This window comes from Gracilinanus agilis, chromosome 1, assembly GCF_016433145.1.
Source record: "Gracilinanus agilis isolate LMUSP501 chromosome 1, AgileGrace, whole genome shotgun sequence".
NCBI classification, from domain to species: Eukaryota; Metazoa; Chordata; class Mammalia; order Didelphimorphia; family Didelphidae; genus Gracilinanus; species Gracilinanus agilis.
The window spans coordinates 696,880,918-696,897,744 of NC_058130.1; positions in this window are offsets into that span (position 1 = coordinate 696,880,918).

A 16,827-nucleotide genomic window follows, 5' to 3' on the forward strand; every position below is an offset into this window, starting at 1 on the left:
TCTGTCTCTAGGCCTGGCTCTCAATCCACTGAGCCACCCATTGGAGTTTTTTAGATGGAAGTTTAATGACTACCCGTTGGGTAGTCGGATGCAGTGCCTGGCTCATAGTAGGTGCTTAATATGGACTGTCCAGGAGTCTTGGTTAGGTAGAGACTGGACAAGATGACCATTAAGGTCTATTCCTCTTCAGATTTTTAGGAATCAAACTTTGATCTTTTCCCTCTTAGCCCTTAGACCCTAGGATGGTGATAATGTGGGGGCACAAATGACTATCGTGTACTTCAGGTACAAGGAACATCACAAATCAAGGTTCGGAAAGGGCAACATAAGACAAGGGAAAAGCAAATAATTTTGTTGCGAATGAAATCCTCAGAAGAGGGGAAGGTGAAATTGAGGCTGATCAAAATGGAAGGGCTTTGACTGACAGGCTCTTAGAGGCAAAATTTCCTAAACATTATCCGTGGGTATATTAATTCAGAGCATTAAGGGTTTAGAGGAGAAGCCTACAAATCAGCTAATACAGTCTCCTCTTTTTCTGATGAGGAAATCGAAGTGAGAGAGGTTAGATTTCTTGTGCATGGTTGCAAAAGAAGCAAAAGGCAGAATTAGAACCTGACTCCAAAAATTAGAGGCTGTCCCCCCAAATTCAGTGTAGTTTAAGCTTTCATAAATTCAGATGTATAAAGACTACAGACTTACAGAAGACAGCATCTGAAATATAATTTACTTAAATTTCTTTTACACTGATGTAGTTTTGTGAATTTTGAATTCTACATTTTAAATTGTAGCAAGATGGCCTACCCTGTCCTTATGCATTACGGTGTTCAGCAGTATGACACTTTCTTAGAGTCATGGATTGACTGGTAGAAGAGGTCATCTTGCTTGACCACCTCAGACACCTGATCCAGCTCCATTAGACTGTTTCCTGCGGGTCACATCAAAAGTGCCACGTTGACGACAAAACCTCTTTTTGGATGATCTTATGGCGAGGATTACAAGCACAATCCTTTCAGTCACTGTGTAGCAGCCAATGCAAGTTTCTTACAAAGTTTGAAAAGAGTCTAACCCGTCAATATTTTAAAGATGGAAATAATTACCCTTTCAAATGTTGCTCTTTAAAGTTTGGAGCATTTATAGTTTGGAAGTTATTAAAGTTTAAAACCACACTGAAACTTTTGGGACACCCTTTATATAGCGTCACATTCATATAAGGAGTCACACAAATCCCAGGCACAGTGTGAAGTTAAAGGCACACAGACCCACAACCACTCAGACCTACAAATCCCAATCCCATATAGGATCTCACAGATACAGCCACAGATGTACACAGACATCCATGCCGCATCCTTGGGCCTCAGTTTCCTGATCTGTAAAATGAGGAGGTTGGGCTACAGTAGGTGGCCTCAAGTTCTTTCAGGTTTTTGCTGACACCCTCACCAGACTGTCTCATCCAGCCTAGCATTGTTCCAGATTTTCTGCAGCAGAGTGTCTGCGTTCTCTGGAGGACTGTCTGGGAATTACAGCTCTTGAGCTACTCTTGGAACTGCAGGACAGTGGTCCTATAAGCTAAAAGGTGCATTCTGGGTACCTGGGAAGCAAGGGGATTTTTACTTTCTCCATTCCACTTCACTCCTCCCTCCCTCCACCCCTCTCTTTCTCTTTCTGTCTGTGTTTTCCCGTCTCTCTTTCTGTCTGTCTGTCTCTTTCTCTCCATCTGTCTGTCCATCTGTCTATCTTTCTCCCTTCCCTTGTCTTCCCCTTTCCTCCCACCCAATATAATCTTCAGAGTTCCATCAGAAAATAGCCCATTCCCTCTGAAGCAGAGAATGATTATGCTCGGAAGAGACCTAAGTAGGTACTTGATCCAGTTCTCCCAGTTCTGGAATCCCCTCTACAATCTTGCTGATGGGGGCTAACTCAGCCTGTGTATTTGTATTTCTATCAACAATGAGCTCATTACTTAACAGGGCAGGCCATTCCATTGTGGGAAGCTCAGACTGTTTGGGACTTTGTAGTTACAGGACCTAGAACTAGAAGGGACCTTAGGAATCTTTCCTCTCCCTCATACTCTTGCTCTTCTGTGAGTTTCCAGGAGATTAAATGTCTTGCCCAAGGGGGTAGTTTGGGGGCTCAATAGATAAGAGAGGCAGGACTCAAGATGGGAAGATCCTGGGTTAAAATCTGGCCTCAGACACTTCCTAACTACGTGACCTTGGGTAAGTCACTTAACCCAATTGCCTAGCCATTACCACTCTTCTGCCTTAGAACCCATACTTAGTATTAATTCTAAAAAGGTAAGGGTTTAAAAAAAAGTATTGCTCCAAATCAGACCCATAGTTAGAAACTGAGATCCTCAGATTTCCTATTTAGTCTTCTTATCTCTGCACTTTTCTGTCTCATCACACAACTGAATTGAACGCTACTTTCTGTGACTGTCCCCATTACTCTTGACTCTCTGCTCTGGGATCAGTGGGAAAGTCTCATTTTTCTGGTCTATGACCACATCTCGCTCCCAAATTTTAAAATTCCTTCAATTCAACAAATGTGTCGAGTGCTTACTATTTGCCTGGCACTGTGCTGTAAGCACTAGGTCCATAGTCCTTGCCCTCTTCTGGAAGGGATGCACACTTACAGAGAAGAGAAACAGGAGGTAATTTAAAGAGGGACGGGATAGGGAGATGACATGAGGGCTTCATGGACAAGGTCACACTTGAACCGAGTCTTAAAGCCAGATTAAGATTCTAAGGGCTGATGGGAAAAGAGGAATCTAGGATGGCTCCAGGGCCATGAACATGGGTGAGAGGATGCTGGTTCCCATAAAAAAAAAGAAAGAAATTTAAAGGAAGAGAGAGGAGGAGGAGGAATTTAATTTTGGATGGTTTGAGTTCGAGATGCTAATGAGATATCAACATGGAGATGGTCTAGCAAGCATTTAGCATTGGGAATCAGCTGCAGAAATATAACAACCCAAGGGAGTGGACGAGATCATTAAACCAATGAGTAAAGGAAGCTGATGACAGAGCCTTGGGGGACACCTACTTCTAGGGGCAGGAGACGACTAATAAATCTGCAAAGTAGTCTAAGAAGGAGCAGTTAAACTGGCAGGAGGAGAAACTAAGAGAAGGCAACATCAGGAGAGCCAAGAGAGGAGAAAATACCCGGAAATTAAGAGAGGTGGTCAACACTGTCAGAGTGATATAGAGAAGTCAAATTGAATGAAAAAAAATAGCCATTGGCTATTAAAAGACTTTTGTACTTAAGTAACTTATGAAACAGGAATTTCAGTTGAGTTGTAGGGTCAGCCTTGGAAGCAGAGGGTCAATCTCACATGGCCTGCTCTCTCTCTCTTTCTCTCTCTCTCTCTCTCTTAAACCCTTACCTTCACTTAAGAATCAATACTAAGTATTGGTTCCAAGGCAGAAGAGTGGTATGGGTAAGGCAATTGGGCTAAAGGGACTTGCCCAGGGTCATACAGCTAGGAAATTTCTGAGGTCAAATTTGAACTCAGGACCTCCCCTCTCAAGGCCTGACTATCTATCCATTGAGCCACCTAGCTGCTCCTGGTCTCCTGTCTTTTCTTGATTCTATAACCCTTCAGTTTGCCACTGCCCTAAAGTATATTATTCAGAACTGGAACAATACTTCAGAAATTGTCAGAGCAGGGTAGATTGTGGGATTGTCACCTTTTACCGCCGGACACTTATATAGCCTAAAGTTAAGTTTTATTGATCCCAAGTTTTTTCCTGAAACAAGATTCAGGTTTAAAAAAAAATTCTTGTTACAGGGTCAGTGAGGAAGTAATGGATAGAACGCTGGGCTCCGAGTCAAGAAGACTTGGTTGAAATCTTGCTTCTAACACTAGCTGTGTGTGTGAATCACCTAATCTTGTATTCTTCAAACAATTCCTTAAGACTTATCTATTAAATTACTGACTGGGATCTCCTGGGGCAGAGGGCAGAGGAGGTAGGGTTGGATAGTAGTTTCTACATCCACATCTCCTCACACTGATTCTTGTTGTATATATAACCAAGAATCTTGGAAGACCAGTTTTTGAAGAATTCAAGTTTGGGGACACCTTGCATTCCAAAGGGGAATGGTAGGCATGAGAAGACCGCAATACATTGGCAACTCAGAATTGTATGAAGAAGCGGCATAAAAGATGTCAGCAGAGAGATGAATGAGGGGAAGAGGGAGTGGACCAGTCTTATAAGGAGAATGAGGGGTAACCAAGAGATGGCCTCATGCTATTCTGTTTCACCAGGAAGATCCCCAGGATGTCAATTGGGGACCTTGGGAAGATCTATGGGAAGATGTGGATAAGAGTTGCCCAGGATGATCTGGGCTGATGAAACAAGAACAAAGCAATTTTTTAAAAGCCCCATGTTACACTGTTGGCCCAACAACAATAGTAAAAACATTAGCTTGTATTTTCCCAATACTTTAAGGTTTATTGGGCTTTTCCTCCAGATCTCTTTGAGGTAGACAGTGCAAATGCCATTATTCCCATTTTACAGATGGGAAAACAGGTCCAAGGAGGGGGAGTGACTTCCATAGACTGAGCAGTCATCCACTAATATCCCCTGGAGATGGAGCTCCTACATTTACTACCTGTGCAACTTGTGCAAGTCACAGAAAATTTCAGGGCCTCAAATTCCCCAGGTGTAACGGGAATTTTTAAACATAATCAGGGGCTGTTGGTCACATTCTGACAGGAGTCTCAACATCTCCAAAAAACCACAACTAGCTAATTTCTGGGGGATCACTTTGGCAATCTGATTAAGCCTATGGACTCCTTTTCAGTTTCTAAATGTATTAAACAAAATACTTAAGATCACAAAGGAAAACAATGACATTAAAATACAGTTATAAAATTATTAAGAAAACAAAATAAACTCAAGGACCTCTAAGGACAATGACCGCGAGGAGGAATAAGACTATGAGGTAGATTAGAAGGAAGGGACGGGAAAAAGAGAAGGGAAGAGACAGAGGCAGAGAGGAGACAGGTGGCTAAAGAAGAGGATGAGGAGATGGAAGTTAATAGAAGAACTTAGTATTGCTCTCATACCTCAAACTTAGCTCCTAAATATGTATTGATTTCTCTGTTTTTATATATATTTTTTTTTGGCATGGAAGTCTCACCTTTTAAAACAACTTTGGAGCTCCCAGCATGCTCAGAACTTTAAGGATGGAGATCCTTAGAGAGAGACTATTTATTCCAGTCTTTTCATTTTGCTAAGAAGAAAACCATCTCAAAGAGGATGTAGTAAAAATAGGACTCAGGTTCTCTTGCTTCCAGTTCAAGGCTCATTCCAGTGTGCAAACTAAACAGTTTTCTTTGACTAAGAGTGCTTGACTTTTGGAAAGTCTGGGTCTTTCTAGACTTTAGAAGACATGCAACAAGCAGGGAGTGATCTCTAGGATTCCTTCAAACTCTGAAATCTGAAATCCTATGACTCTTGCTGCCTCCTGGCCTCAGTTTCTACAGCTGTAAAATGGGATTTGGATTTGATGATTGCCAAGATCTTGTCCTGTTTTTTTTTTGTTTTGTTTTGTTTTGTTTTTGGTGGTGGTGGTGGTTGTTGTTCAAAAGCTTTTTCCCAGCTCTGATGTTCTATGTTCTAAGGCCCCTTCTCACATTGACATTCTGTTTGCAGGGACCAAGGCTTGTTTTGCTCTCTGCCCACTTGGTGGCGCTTATGGTCCATAACCCATGCTCCCAGTAAATCTGATCTTTAAGGCTTGTTTTTTTGTTTTTTTGTTTTTTTCCCCAGTTGGGAAACCATGAGAGGAGTCCCTCCTCTTTGGGTGATTCCAGTGCCTTGGCCCTGGCCAGAGCACTGTTCCCCTGGGCAGGCTGGGCCTGAGTCCAGAAAGCTGAGCCAAAGCTTAGAGAATTATAGAGTCAGAAGGGACTTTCAGAATCTCAAAATCCAATCTGGTCTGGAAGTAGATTTTTTTTTTTTTTCCTGTGTGCTTGACTAGTAGGTGGTCAATCCTGCCTTTACTCGAAGACTCCCAGGAGTGGAGAACTCACTTTATTCTGGTGTAGCTTGTTCCTCTTTTGTATAACTGTAAATATAAGGAACTTTTCCCTTCGATTTAACCTAAATCTGGCTGCAACTTCTACCCGTTTTCCTAGTTCTGCCCTCTGGGGCCAAGCAGAATAAGGCCCCTTCCATAAGATGGCACTGAAGACATTTGAAGAAAACCATCATGGTCTCCCTCATTTTCTCTTCTTCACGCTAAATATTCCAGCTTCCTTCAAATGATCCTGGTGTGACATAGTCTCTCGTGGCCTTAACATTGTAACTGGCCTCGTCTGAATATGCTCCAACTTGTCAGTGGTCTTCCTAAACACATTGCCCAGAAGTGAATAAAATACCTCAGTTGTGGACTGAATAGGATGCCTCCTTCACCATCCTGGTCACCTTTTTCTAGATGTTTATCCATCTCCTTCCTAAAATGTGGAACCTAGAACTAAACATGATACTCAAATTGTGGTGTGATCCAGAGAGAATACAGTGGTACTAGCATCATCTCTCTTAAGCACTAGACACATTATCTTTCTTAATTCAGTCTATGATCACATTAGCATTTTTGGCTGAAATGTCACACTGCTTCCTAAGTATAAGCCAGTTCATTTTCCTTCTCCTATTAAATTCTTGGCTCAATTGATTGTCATTTTGCAGCCTCTATTTGCAAGATACATATACTGAGAGTCCAAAGTGCCCCAATGGTAGCACCTAACAGTTGAGAGAGCTCCAGGAAAGCTCTAATCATGTTGAATAGACTCCCTGTATAGTATTTGTGGGACAACATGACTAAGAGATAGGATAAAAAATCATGGATGGGTGAAAGGAGGACATAACCATTCATGAAATTACAGATCCAACCAGACATCATCGGGTGTATTTACTTTTGAATCTGTTAAATTGAATCTGTTAAAACTTCAAGACACCTTTCACATGACTTGTTGTCTAGCTGTATCTTATTCTTGTGAGGCTGATTCCTGGGAATGAGTGAGAGTTTCATATTTATCATTTTACTAGATTTGGCTCATTCTTCTAGACTATCTAACAGATCTTGGTGGATCCTAATTCTGTTTTCTGATTTGTTAGTGACTCTTTCTAAGAAGGCTCCTCTTTGGCAAACTCAAAGGTCATGCCATCTCTGCTTTTATCCAAGTCACTGATAAAAATATTAAACAGTACAAGAGACCAAACACAAATCCTTGAGACACGATTTAGACTTCCTTTTAGGTTTTCTCTTTTACTTTCCCTTTGGCCTCTCTACTAGTCCCCCCTATTACTCTACTAGTCTCTGTCCACTTAGGACCCATCAGGACTACCTGACTGGGTCATAGTGCTTGGATAAGATGGGAATTACCATTATTTCTTCTCATGAGATGACAGACCACTAAGTCTCCCCATCTCTAATATAAGAAACATTTATTGAGTGCCTACTTCCTGCCAGGCATTGTGCTAAGTACTAGAGACACAAATAAGAAAAAGGCAGTCCTTTCACTCAAGGGGATTACAGTCTAATAGGCAAAGAGAATATGAACAAGGAAGCTGAAAAGGGGGGAAGTTCCAGAGGGTACCTGGTGCATGGGAGTGATGATGATGATGATTACAGTAGACTCAACCAAATAGAGGGTGGAGTTTTGGGTGGCAGAGAGAAAAGAAGCATTAGTTTATCTCCCTCAACCCCTAACCTTTTCAGCAAAGATCTAGAAGATATTTCAGGCTGAATTCTGATTGAGAAAAATCAGTAAAGTCATAGTGAATTTTTTTTTCTAGCCCAGGGAATCTTAGGGTGATGTGGGTAGAGAGGTCTGTGGATTCTGAGGAGGGGATATGGCCATGAGAGTGGGTCTGGTCTCTGCAGCTGGGAGCATTATAGTGCTAAGGGCTGAGACAGGGCACCAGAAAGAATGGGTACCATCTAGCAACTCTGTCGCCCACCACTCAGTACTGGTTCATAGATAAAGGGTGGAGAGGAACAGTTGAAAGTGTTGGCTTTAGCTGTGAGCAAGCAGAGAATGGGTTTTGGGAAGCAAATAGCAGCTGTGTGACTCTCAGCCTAGGAGAAGAGAGTAGAGTGCAGCATCCAGACCAAAGAGAGGCTGGCCGTTCAATCACTCTGAACCTGTAGTCTCCCATTGGACAGTGGCTGAATCAAGAAATGGTTTGGTTTTGCTTTTTTCCCTGTAGATACGATTTTAATAATTTTTTTTTTTGACATTTTGTGATCCACGATCTCTCCCTGCTTCCCACTTCTCCCTCCTCCCCAAGACTTCTGGCAATATGATAGAGGCATCATACAATACATATTCCCATGTTTATCATGTTGTGAAACAAGACATATCTCTTACACTAGAGAAAAATTCATGGAAAAAATAAAGCTTCAATCTACTTTTAGACTCCATCCAGTCCTTCTATGACAGTGGATAGCCTTTTTTGTTATGAGCCCCTTGGAGCTGTTCTGGATTCTTGGCTTGTTGATAATAGTTAAGTCATTCACAGTTGATCATTATTGCTGTTACTATGTACAATGTTTTTCTGGTTCTGCTCACTTTACTTTGCATATAAGTCTTTTCAGGGTTTTTTGTGATCATCTTATTTGCCATTTCTTATGGCATAATAACATTCTATTAAAATCAGAACTTATTGATGGACATCTCTTCAATTTCCAGTCCTTTGCCACCACAAAAAGCTATCGATATTTTTATAGAAGTATGTCCTTTTCCCCTATCTTTGCTCTCTTTTAGATACAGACCTAATAATAGCATTTCTTGGTCACAGGGCATGCACAGTTTGATGACTTTTTTTGGTATGGTCTTAGATTGCTCTCCAGAATGGTTGTATCAGTTCACAGCTCCACCACAAGTATATTAGTGTCCCTATCTTTCCACATCCCCTCCAACATTTATCATTTTCCTTTTTGGTCATATTAGCCAGTCTTATAGGTGTGAGATGAGTCCTCAGAGTTGTTTTAATTTGCATTTCTCTAATTAATAGTGAATTGGAGTATTTTTTCATATGACTAAAGATAGTTTTAAGTTTTTCATTGTTCATATTTCTTGAGAATTTTTTGGTTATATCCTTTGATCGATGTCAATTGGAGAGTCTTTTGTATTCTTATAAATTTGACTGACTCAGTTCTCTATACATTTGAGAAATGAAGCCTCTATATGTTTGAGAAATGTAAGAGATACTTGCTATAAAGATTCCAACTTTATATTTTGCTTTCCAATCTTGGTTGCCTTTGTTTTGTTTGTGCAAACCCCTTTTAATTTAATATAGTCAAAGTTATCTATTTATATCTTCTAATGTTCTCTGTGTCTTATTTGTAGATAATTTCTTTCTTTATCCATAGGTCTGATAGGTAAATTATTTTATGCTCATTTAATTTGTTTATGATATCCCCTTTTATTTCTAAATCATGCATCCTTTTTACCTTACCTTGTTATATGGTGTGAGGTATTTGTCTGTGCCTGGTTTGCCTATACCAGTGATGGCGAATCTTTTAGAGACAGAGTGCCCAAAATGTACCCTCATGCCGCATGTGAGCTGCTCCCTTACCTTATTTCAGACAAGAGAGGGAGGAAGAGCTCCCACTGGGTTGCTGGGCAGAGGGGTGGGTAAAGTGAAAAATCATTCTCAGGTGTGGTGGAGAGGGGGAGGGGAGCAGCCCCCCTCTGGCACACATGTCATAGGTTCTCCAACATGGGCCTATACTGTTTTTCAGTTTTCACAGCAGTTTTTACTGATGAATGATTTCTTCTTCCAAAAGCTTGGATCTTCGGGTTTGTCAAACATTAGGTTATTATGGTCATTTACTACTGTGTGTTGAGTGCCTAATTTATTCCATCTATACACTACCCTATTTCTTAGCCAATATCAGATTGTTTTGATGGCTGCTGCTTTATAATACAGTTTGAGTGAATCAAGGAATAGTCTACTAAAACTCCTCACCAAAAATAAGTCAATAGACCCAAATTTGTGTCAAGTACTTGCAGAAGTCAGACCAGGAGGGCAATGAACTAAACTCCCCCTGGACCTCAACACTTTGGGGACACTGAAAGGTTGAAGGTCTCCAGCTAGAGCTTTGACAGCAGCAGGAAGATGTGATGAACAGAAAAATTCAGGCTAGACATTTCCTCCCTTCCTCCCAGAATTGTGCAGGACTCAGTGCTAGCATAAAGTCTAAAGTTCAGAAGTAGGCTGGAAGAAGGAGCAAACAAAAAGTACCAAACCATTAAGAGGTATTATGGCAACAGGTAGCTTTAGCCACAAAGAAGAAAATGATTCAGAAAAATCTACATGTAATGTGTCAAAGAAAAATGTAGTGTGGACACAAGTCCAACAAGAATTCCTAGAAGAACTAAAGCAAGTGTTAAAGAAGGAGCTAAAAATGACTTTAAAAACCAAATGAGAGCAGTAGAAGGAAGAATGGAAAAGGGACAAAAGCTTAGGGAAGAAAGATATGAAACTAAGCAGAGCAGCTACTGGCAAATGAAGAGATGACTGAGATATTGAGCCCCCCCTATGAAGGGAGGTTTTGGCAAACATTTTTGCTCCACTCCCTATTCCTCTAATCAGAAGGTCACAAGAAATACTGATGAGGTGTGAATGCCAAGGCTGAAACAATCTCCATGATGATGACTATGCTGGAGACAAGCTTATCATGGATGAGGGGAGGGAAGGAAAGAGAGGGGAGGAGAAAAAAATGTAATAGTGGAGTTAAACCTAAGAAGAGCAGCTCATGTGGCAAAGAAAGAGATGGCTGGGATTCTGCGTGCAGAAACCTCAAAAGCCAGCAACGCCTGCATTTTTGTCATACTTAGATCATAGAAATTCAGAGCTAGAATGGATCTTAAAAAATACAATGCAAAATATAAAAACTAGAAGAGCTCTACCCTGACTCTATATCCTGAACACCCTCAGCATTATTATCAGACTTAATGATTTAACCTAAGAACCCTGTGGTTGACCCATGGATCTTAGCATTCTCTCTGGATCTACACTATTAAATCTCCTGGTATTTCCATCTTCCCTCCAAATGAAACTTTCTTTTATGTGTTTTCTCTCTTCCAATTAGAGCATGAATTCCTTGAGAGTGGGGACTGCCTTGATTTTTCTGTTTGTATCCCCAGACCTCAGTGCAATGTTCTATACAACTTAAGTGCTTAGTATTCATTCATCCCACATTAATATAAATTAGCCACTGAATACTCCTTTTTTATTCAGCCAATGCAGATTTCATCTAATTGTATGGTCATCTAGCATGTCTCTCTTCCTCTTATCCACAAGAAAACATGAGAGACTTTATCAAATATCTTGTTAATTCCAGCTACACTCTTATTTACATTACTCCTGGGACTTAGCCTACTAATCCTGTCAGAAAAGGAAGTGAGGTTAGTCTGGCATAATCTTCCCTAGGTGAAGTCATCCTGGCTGACTCTTTGTGATCCTTGCCTCTTTTTATCAATTCTTCCCTCAAATTCCTTGAACAATACTTCTAGAATTTTGCCAGGAATTGAAATCAAGCATATTGATGTGTAGTTTACAGCCTCCACTCTCTTGCCTTTCTTGAAAATTGGGGCATTACCCTTCTTCATTCTTTTTTTTTTAATTTTTATTTTTTAAAAACTCTTACTTTCCATGTTGGAGTCAATACTGTGTATTGGCTCCAAGGCAGAAGAGTGGTAAGGGTAGGCAATGGGGGTCAAGTGACTTGCCCAGGGTCACACAGCTACCCTTCTTCATTCTTAAGAGCTGAGGAATTTCTCCCTCTCCCCTCCCCAGAAAATCAAGTGTCACCAATTCTTTGCATTTTTGTGGTACTTAGAACATAGAATGCCAGAGCTCAAATGAAACTTAGAAAATAGAATGTAGACTATCAAAGCTAGAAGAGTGATAATAACCAAGAATATAACATTAGTGCTAGAAGGGCACTTAGAATATAAAACATGGACTTTTAAAGCTGAAGGTATCCATAGAGATAATCTCCATGGGTTTTTATTCTGAGGTCTATGAACTTTAAAAAATTCAATATAGTTGCAATGCTGTAATTTTATTTTATGCATTTTAAAACATTATTCCCTGGGGTCTGCTAGCCCCCAGAGGGGTCAATGACACAAAATTGGTTAAGGACACCTGATCCAAGCTGATTCCCTCTTTTCTATAGGGAAACAGATGCTCAGAGATGGGGAAATGGCTCACCCAAAGTCCTAGATTGTCTCAAGGTCAGATACTGGACTAGAATTCATGTTTTTGGATGCCTAAACTAGAGCTATGTCTTTATAAGGAAGCAGAGAGTAAATCATCTGAAATGAAGGCTTAGGGGATGGGGGTGGGGTGGGAGTGGAACAGGGTTGTGTCTCAGAAAAAGGAACAATTTTTGCTCTTTCTGCCTCTTTGCCCTGGCAATGACGCCACTTCACAATGGCCGAATGAACAGATAAAGCCCATTAATCTCATTCATTCCAATGCCCGGCTCCCCTGTGCATTCATCTCACTGAGCTGGGAAGAGAAAAACATTATTGCTGACAGGAACAGGGCAGCTTTTTTTTGAGACAGCCAAGGTCTTTGTTGCTGTTGGAGCATTGGTGTGGTTTCCAGGGACAACAACTCAGGAGGTGAAGTGTGGGTGGCAGAGAATGCTGACCTATAGCTGTGGATAGGAGAGAGGGAGTCCTGGGCTCTAGATTCACTGCCATCCCTCAGCCCACCCCCTTCCATTCTTGATGTTATGGGATACTATAATTCTAATAATTCATTCGTGCCTTTTGTCCCCAATAAGTCCCTTAGCATTTCACAGAGATTTTTTTAAAAGATAACCATCTCTACTTATCCTTGGGAACAAAGACAGTAAACCCAAGGACAGGAGAAATTAGCAGAAGGATAGTTCAGAAGAGTAATCGATTATTATGATGAGTCTTTTGAGGAAGTACTTTGTAAACCTAAAAGCACTCTGTAAGTATGAGCTATTATCATCATCATTATTATTATTGAGTGCTTATCCAGTACCAAGAGCTGGGTGGGTATAGTGGGGGACATAAAGAGATAACTTAGATCACCTCAAAGGTTCTTTCCAGCTTGCACAGTCTATGATCCTATGATTCTAGTCATTAATTGAGGGCAGCTGCTCCCTTTAGGGCTCTTGGCACATCAGAGAGATTTTTCAATTCATTTCAATTAAACAAACACTTATTAAATGTCTGTTATATGCAAAGCACTGTGGATGTTTGTATGCCATTAAAAAAAAGCAGAGAAGGGTTGAATTCTACTCTCCCTCTCTCTCCTGGTAAAATTAGCCTTCCAGATCCCAATTCAATATAGGATTCAATAAGCATTTATTAAGTCTATGCTATGTCTTGGGTCCTATGTTTGGTCCTAAACTGAGATAAAACAACACAGTCCTTGCCTCTAAAGAGCTTAGAATCTCTCTACAAAATTGAATTTGTATACGTTCATATGACAAAAATTAGATAATTATTACGTGTATAGGACATGCCAAACAGATCATAAGGTCAAAGATTGAGAGCTGGAAGGGGCCTCAGAGGCCAGCTCATCCACCCTCTTCATTTTCCATGAGAAGAAACTGAGGCCCTTACATGACTTGCCCAAGTTCATACAGAACTGGGATTCAAATCTGGTCCCTTGACATTGCAGATGGAATGCAGAAGGGAAATTATAAATAGAAAAAAATTAGGCTCAATATAAGGAAAAATCTTCCTAAGGTTACAAAGGCAGTCATGAAGTAGAATGGATACAACACTGGGGTTTGAGTCAGATAGACCCTAGTTCAAATCCAGTTTTAGTCACTTTCTAGTTATATGTCCCTAGGTGAGCCACTTCAGTGAATTCCTCCTTAGTGGAGGTCTTCAAACAAAAAGCTGGATGGCCATTTCTCAGATAATATTTTTGAGGGAAGCCCTTTTCAGGCACAAGTTGGATTATCAGAGCTTAAGGGGACCCCCAGAAGTCAACTACTCCAACCTTCATTTTGCAGATAACGAAAGAGATCCAGTGAGGTTGTGACTTGCCCATGGTCACACAGGTTAGAGGCAAGACTTTAATCCTGCTCATCTAAACTTAGAGTCAACAAGATCCTAGTTCAAATCCAACCTCAGACACTTCCTATATATATATCCCTAGGTGAGCCACTTCAGTAGATTCCTCCTTAGTGGAGGTCTTCGAACAAAAGTCAAATGACCAATTTTCAGATAATGTTTTTGAGGGAAGCCCTTTTCAGGCCCAAGCTGGGCTAACATCATAGCATTAGAGCTTAAGGAGAGACCCTAGAAGCCAATTACTCCAATCCTCATTTTGCAGATGAGGAAACAGATCTAGGGAGGTTGTGACTTGTCCAAGGACACAGAGTTTAGAGGTAAGATTTGAATCCTGCTCCTTTGACCTTGGAATCAGTGTTCCTTCTACTGTACCATGGTGCCTGAAGAACCTTCCAAGTGTGAAATTCTAGTTGGAGGGAGTTTCATTGGAGAGATGGCTCCTGGACTAGGACTTGAAGCAAAAGTCAGATTGAATCACTTAGGGGCACAGAGGGTAGTTTATGTATATGCACAGAAGTGGGAGACAATTCTACCCACCAGATTCCAGAAAGAGCAAGTAGTTCAATTCATCTGGGGGAATAAAAGGTACATGAAGATGAGTCTTGTGAAGTAAGCTGGAAAGGAAAATTAGGGTTAGATTTTAGATTGCCTTGAGCACCTAGGCCAGTTTAGACTTCATTCTATAGGCAATGGGGAGCTATTGAAGATGTTTCAATAGAAGAGAGATCTAGTCAGTTGTGCTGTAGAGAGATTAATATGGCAGGATGGATTGGAGAGCAGAGAATGGAGTCAGGAGACCTATTCTTAGACTGCAGCAATAATCTGGGTTCAAGATAATTAGTGCCTGATCTGTTACGGTGACTGATGGTGACAATAAAGGGACAGTTGCAATAATATTGTGAATGGAGGAGAGGGTAGATCTTGGCAACCCACTGAATGTAGAAGATGAGGAAGAGAGAAGAACAGAAGAAGACATTGAGGGATTCAGAGAGGGTGCTGGGAAAGGTGAGGGTGTCATCCACAGAAAGAGGGAAGTCCAGAGGAAGAGGCTTTGGGTGGGAAGATCATGGATTTAATTTTGAATGTGTTGAATTTTAGCTGCTCATCAGACATCCAGGTAGAGCTGTCCAGCAGGCAGTTAGACAGTTAGAGAAGTGGGCACAAGTCCTTAGTGGAGAGGCTGGGGCTGGGAAAAGATCCTGGAGTCATCTGCAGAGAGACGATGATTGAAGCCAAAGAAATACATGTTAGTTTTGGGGGGGGGTTCAGATCTGTGACTTTGTCCCTGGTGGAGAAATTTGGGTGCATCAAACACCCTCTACTGACACAAATTGGTCTGGATGCTATTATCTAAGAGTTGCCCGAGGCATTGATAGGTTAAGCGATTTACTCATAGGTTTGAAGTTTGTGAGACTTGAACCCACTCCTTCCTGATTGTAGGGCTGCTCCTTCTATCCACTACCTCACATTCCTATGTATCTACAGAGCTATAATTAGATATAGATGCATAAATATAGATTTGTAGATATGGCAAAAGCAGTGGATAGAGTACCATGTCTGGAGTCAAGAAGATTCATTTTCATGAATTCAAATCTGGCCTCAGATACTCACTAGCTGCGTGACCCTGGGCAAGTCACTTAGCCCTGTTTACCTCAGTTTCCTCATCTGTCAAATGAGCTGGAGAAAGAAGTTTCAAACCACTTCAGTATCTTTGCCAAGAAAACCCTAAAATGGATGTGACAGAAAATGACTGAACAATCAAAAGGACATATAAATAGATCTATCTCCATATATATACATGTATATACAAGGGCATCTATGCATATGCACATAGAATTCATATCTATGCACTTACATATGTAGTGATATAGTAGAACATCTATATCATCTGGTTCCAACCTATCTTTTCAGCCTTATTTAATGTGAATCCCTTTTATGCACGCTTGCTAACCAAGCTGGACCAGTAGCTTCTTTTTTTCTTTATAAAAATACTTACCTTCCACCTTAGAATCAATACTATGTACTGATTCTGTAAGGACTAGGCAATGGGGGTTAAGTGACTTGCTCAGTCACACAGCTAGAAAGTGTCTGAGGCCAGATTTGAACCCAGGACCTCCTGTCTCTAGGCCTGGCTCTCAATCCACTGAGCTACCCAGCCACCCCCCTAGTAGCTTGTTTCTTAAGCTCAGTACATTGCACTTTCCTCCATGCCCTCACATGGGAGGAAAGGAAGATGCCATTTTCCAAGATGATGTTGAATGTGTTAATGATGTGCAACATCTTGTGATTCTTTTCTGAGGTGGGAATGCTTGTCTGATTAAGGCAAGAAGAACTTGAGATTGGCTGAGCAAACAAATTAGCCACAACCCCTCCCCACCAATATCAATATATAAATCCTTGGCAAATGCCTCTAGTTTGTGAGAGTGGGAGAGGTGGTGAGCTGGGAGCTTCTTATCTGGGAAATCCTTGTGGGAAAGGGGGAAGGAATTTGTCTCTCCTGACCCACTTTAATTTTTTAAACTCTTACCTTCTGTCTTAGAACTGATTGCAAATGATTGTTTCTAAGGCAGAAGAGCAGTAAGGGCTAGGCAATTGGGATTAATTGCTCAGGGTCACACAGCTAGGAAGTGTCTGGGGGTCGGATTTGAACACAGGACCTCCCATCTCCAGGCCTGGCTGCCTATCTATCCATTGAGCCACTTAGCTGCTCCTCCACCATGTAGTATTGAAAGGGAATTACTGGACTA